At 40.9% G+C, this 5,589-nt stretch overlaps 1 non-coding gene across 1 annotated transcript; it reads left to right on the plus strand.

Annotated features, from left to right (window-relative positions):
* The first annotated feature begins 1,207 nt into the window (after positions 1–1,207).
* LOC131636408 (small nucleolar RNA R71) lies at positions 1,208–1,314 on the plus strand. The gene has a single exon (XR_009294082.1). It is a non-coding gene; the product is annotated as a small nucleolar RNA R71 (small nucleolar RNA).
* The last annotated feature ends 4,275 nt before the right edge of the window (positions 1,315–5,589 follow it).

Genomic DNA, 5,589 nt, shown 5'->3' on the forward strand with positions numbered 1-5,589 from the left:
TTCAGCGGTAAGCGTTATAGTTTCGTTATCCTCGAGTTTCTTTTTGTTTGATAAGATTTCTTTTAAGAACTTAGCGTACGAAGGCATCTCAGTTATGGCTTCTGTGAATGGTATGGTTATGTTTAATTGCTTCAGAAGTTCTACAAATCTTTTAAATTGCGCTTCGGTTTTTGATTTGGCTAATCTCTGAGGGTAAGGAATTGGTGGCTTGTAAGGTGGTGGTGGAACATAAGGTTTCTCCTTTTCGGGTCCCACTTCATTATTGTTCTCATCAGTCTTAGCAGTTTGTTCGTCGGTTGTTTTCTTTTGGGTTTCCTTTGGCTCTTGTTGTGACATGGGTATGTTTTGGGTTCTAGGATCTATGGGTCCATCGTAATTAGTTCCACTTCGTAGTGTTATCGCGTTCGCATGTCCTTTAGGATTAGGTTGTGGTTGAGCAGGAAACGTGCCAGCAGGGGCAGCAGTAGGTGCTTGTTGTTGAGCTACTTGTGAGATTTGAGTTTCTAACATTTTGTTATGCGTAGCTAAAGCATCTACTTTGTTCGATAGTTGTTTTAGTTGCTCGCTATTGTGGATGTTTTGATTCAGGAAGTCTTTATTGGTTTGTTGTTGGGAAGCTATGAAGTTCTCCATCATGATTTCTAGGTTTGACTTCCTAGGGGTGTTTTGAGCAGCTACAGGCGCTTTTTGGTAGCCAGGTGGTACAGCAGGTGCTTGTCCAGGCGCGTACAACGCATTGTTGTTCTTATAAGAAAAGTTCGGGTGGTTTTTCCATCCAGGGTTGTATGTGTTAGAATAAGGGTTTCCTTGAGCGTAATTTACTTGATCAGATGGGACTCCAGTCAAGAGTTGGCATTCAGCAACTACATGCCCAGTCAATCCACAAATCTCGCAGTTAGGTGCTACAGCGGCAGCGGTGGCTGAAGGAGTGATGGTCAAATTCTCGATCTTTTGAGTTAAAGCGTCTACTTTAGCGTTAACGCGGTCTATACCACTAATTTCGTACATTCCTCCTTTGGTTTGGGCTTTCTCTAGAGCGGCGCGTTCTCCTCCCCATTGGTAATGGTTTTGTGCCATGTTCTCTATGAGTTTGTATGCTTCATCATGGGGTTTGTCCATTAATGCTCCGCCAGCAGCGGCATCTATAGTCATTTTAGTGTTATATAAGAGACCACCATAAAAGGTATGGATGATCAGCCATGGTTCGAGTCCATGATGAGGGCATATTCTAAGCATGTCCTTGTAACGTTCCCAAGCTTCGAAAAGCGATTCGTTATCTTTCTGGGTAAATCCGTTGATTTGACCTCTAAGCATAGCAGTTTTGCTAGGCGGAAAGTATCTTGCTAAGAATACTCTCTTCAATTCGTCCCACGTAGTTATGGAATTGGAAGGCAGGGATTGAAGCCACGCTCTCGCTCTATCTCTCAAGGAGAAAGGAAAAAGGCGTAATCGAATAGCTTCGGAACTAACGTTGTTGGCTTTGATAGTGTCAGCGTATTGCACGAACACGGATAAATGGAGATTGGGGTCGTCTACAGGGCTTCCAGAGAATTGATTCTGTTGAACAGCTTGGACCAGTGAAGGTTTCAGTTCGAAATTGTTCGCTTCAATCGCAGGTGGTGCGATACTTGAATGCGGTTCAGCGCGTGAAGGAGCGGCATAGTCTCTAAGAGGACGAATAGCAGCCATCTCTAACTTCGGGGTGATTTGATTGATTTGATCAGTAAAAATCAATTCCTGATTTATCGGAATTTCTGCTACTTCGGGAAGGTTGCGAGCTCGACGTTTAACGTTAATGAAACGTTCGATCTCGTTAATTCGTTGTATTAAGTCTCCTCCTTGTGAACGAGTATTTGGCATACAATCGTTCAAAAAGAAAGGGAAGAATTATCCTAGTCTCTACGGTGTAACAGTGAGTTACGATATCGACTTAAATAGTCCCCGGCAACGGCGCCAAAAACTTGATCGCGACTTTACGTGTCTATAAATCTGATAACTGCAAGTGCACAGTCGTGTCGTGTAGTTTTAAAAGATATCGAATCCACAGGGACTATGAATCGATCTACCGTTATCTAAGGTTACTATGTAAAGCTAGGAGTACTAAAATTTCGATTGTTCCTAAGGGAAAGTGATTGTGAGAAAATAAAGAATAATAATAAAAGACAGGTATCAGTATGTATTTCGTTTAACTAAAGGTAATCCGAAGGTTCATTGGCTTTTGCATAATTAAATTAAAAATCTTTACTAATTCCGATTGATTAAAAATCCTCGTCTCAAACTTTCGCTCTGTTGATTCAGACTACTATCCTAATCCTAATGTACGCTTTCGCCATCCCATTAGATTTTAGAAGAGCTTTTTGGAAACAATGTAATTAATAAAATGCCTATTTTACGAGGTTGTTATCTATTTAAATCTCCTAATCTCAAACTTTCGCTCTGTTGACTCGGAGCAAGCTAATACCCCTAACGTACGCTTTCGCCATCCCGCTCGAGTGTAAAAACAATTTTTGAAAATAAATAAGTTCCAATTAGTTTTAATACGCTTTCGCCATCCTTAAAACTAATGTCCTATGTCTACTATCCAGTTAAAGATCTCAAACTTTCGCTCTATTGATTTTAACCTTTGACCGTCCTAATCCCTCAAACTTTCGCTCTATTGGTTTTAAGACTTACTAATTAAACTAGACATATAAACCAAAAATAAGTGATAATTAATAAAACATAATTTAAGCCAATTTATTTCGGATCCCTACGGTTAACTTACTTTACATACCGACACCTTTAGTAATTTAGCCAGACATATTAATACGATTAAACATGCATAAATCGGTTCGGTTCATAATAATAAGCATATTAAATGGCATATAATATATCATGCAAATAAATAATATAAATAAGGCGGTAAATAAAAACCTGAATTAAAATAAATCTGAATTGAATTGAATCTTGAAGTACTCGAACTTCCACCACAGGTTGGCTGGATCGTTCTTCGGAATTTAAATGGCAGAAAATAAAAACAAGGAAATAAAGCGATAAATCTAACGTAAGGCTAGATCTATGAAAAGTTCACAACAATTTCCAGTGTAGAAATCGTTGTGAGAAAATAGACGGTTAAATGAAAACAGAATAAGGAAAAGCAGTTCGCGGTACAATTTCGGCAGCACTTCGTTGGCAGGAAATCGGACAGTTTGGACTGAAGTGACTGCCTCTATTTATAGGTGAGGCTTTTCAGTTGCTTTGCGTGAAAAACGGAACTTTTTGCAGACCGGGACTTGGAGACGTGCGTCTCCGATTCTTCAGGGAGTGGCCTTGACTGACTTGAGACGTGCGTCTCAAGTGGAGATTCTTTAGGGAGGTGGAGACGTGCGTCTCCCCTTTGCTGAGGTGGCAGAGACGTGCGTCTCTGCTTACTAGCGTGGCCTGGGTTGCTTCCTTCGTGGGCTGGATTGCTCTTTTGGGCCTTTTTGGGTCCTAATTGCACCCCTCTTTCGTTTCAGCACCCCTTTTCGTCTTTTAAGCATAAATATTGGTCATTTAAGCTCGATTTTCTTTCCTTTTCGCAAATAGTCGTAATTGAAGTGTAAAACCTGAAACAAAGCAAATACACGCGTAATATCATAATAAATTGACATAATAAACGGAAAATGCTATAAATATCTATGGATTTTAGGCTAAATATACGATATAAAATCGTGTTATCAAAAGCATAGCTTGTTTCTTGCATTCCATATCACCCAAATGGTAGTTAACCAAATTAGACAGATTTTCCTCTTCTTTATCTTGCCTTTGAGAGCTGTTATGAAGCTTGCCAAATGATGGACTCCATCCCCCTCAAAACTGATTTGTATGTCAAGCCAAGATCCTAAGCTACTCCATACGTTTTTGGATACCAAGCAAGAGAAAAATAGATGATTTAAATCTTCCACCACAGAATCCACACATATTATCTTGTTCACTGTGAATTATTCCTCTCTTGGCCAGTTGAAATTTTGACGGCAGCCTGTCAAGGAGCACTCGTCATCCGAAGATCTTGATTTTTGACGGCACTTGCGTTTTCCAAATCCGGTTCAACATTGATAGTTTGTTTGCTTCCAATACATCTTCCTCGCTCTTGTCTCTATACAGGTTGTAACAGCTTTTCACGGTGAACTCCCCCCCCCCCCCGCCTCAGGCCACCACTTGATTCCATCTTGCGCCGCTGCCGTCGGTTTAGCATCAGCTAAGATTTCCACCAAATCCAAAGCTTCCAACATTGTTTCAGGATTTTCTAGCAGCAAGTCCCCTGTGATATTTAGATCCCAGCTCCAAATCCCTTCATGCCAATTGCCCATTTCCTGGATCATAGCGTTCGGCTTTCGCGACAAATTGAATACTGAAGGAAAGAGATGCTTTAGAGCAGAGCCCCCCAGCCAGTTTCCATGCCAAAATGGGACTGCATTTCCATTGCCCAAACAGAACTTAATACCACCTGCAAAACAATCAAAGATGTTAGTTTTAATCGAACCCACCCCGCATAGATCCTTCCACCAGACTGAGTCTTTTGCCTTGGTCTTATGATCAATTCCCATAATCACAGCTTTATTTAAATCACCATATCTCGCTTCCAATATCCTTCTCCACACCAAATTATGTTGGGTGAGAATCCGCCACTTCCATTTGCTAAGAAGAGCTTTGTTGAACAAACCCAAGTGTTTCACTCCTAATCCGCCTTCCGCTTTCGGTTTGCATATATTAGCCCAGCTAACCCAACTAATGCATCTCTTATCCTCATTGCCGCACTAAAGAAATCGATTTTGGATTATTATGATTTCTTTGATGATCTTAACCGGTGCTCTGAAAAAAGACATCATGAATACTGGTATGCTGGACAGAACCGAGTTTAGCAGTGTTACCCTTCCCCCAATGGATAGCATGCGTGCCTTCCACGACGATAATCTATTTTTTAAGCTGCTAACAATCGGACTCCAAGAGCTGCATCTTCTAGGATTGATACCAACTTGGATTCCAAGGAATTTAAACGGAACCGTGTCTCTGCTGCAACAAAGAAAATGGGACGCACTTTCGAGGAAATCTTCCCTTAAATTAATGCCGTATACTTTGCTCTTACTAAAATTCACCTTCAGTCCAGAAACAAGTTCATAACCTCTAAAAATTGTTTTGATGCTCCGTAGATTGTCCCAGCTGCCACTGCCAACCAACACCGTATCGTCTGCAAACTGTAACATATTCACCTCCAGATTTTCCTTCATCTTATAACCTGTGAACCTCCCAATTTGAACAGCATTTTGAACTAATAAGGCTAGACCTTCTGCAACAAGAGTGAATAGAAAGGGAGACAGTGGGTCCCCTTGACGCAGCCCTCTCTCCACCCAAAAGTCTTTCGTTGGACTTCCGTTAACGAGGATCGACATGGAACTGTTGAAGACGCAACCTTCCATCCACCTGCACCAGTTAACACCGAATCCAAACTTAAGAAACAAATTTCTCAAGAACGACCAATTCACACAATCATAAGCTTGCTGAAAATCCGCTTTGAAAATGAAGCATTCTTTCTTTTCCTTTCTTGCGTGATCTACGATTTCGTTCAGA

This window comes from Vicia villosa, unplaced genomic scaffold (genome assembly GCF_029867415.1).
Source record: "Vicia villosa cultivar HV-30 ecotype Madison, WI unplaced genomic scaffold, Vvil1.0 ctg.001714F_1_1, whole genome shotgun sequence".
Taxonomy (NCBI): Eukaryota; Viridiplantae; Streptophyta; class Magnoliopsida; order Fabales; family Fabaceae; genus Vicia; species Vicia villosa.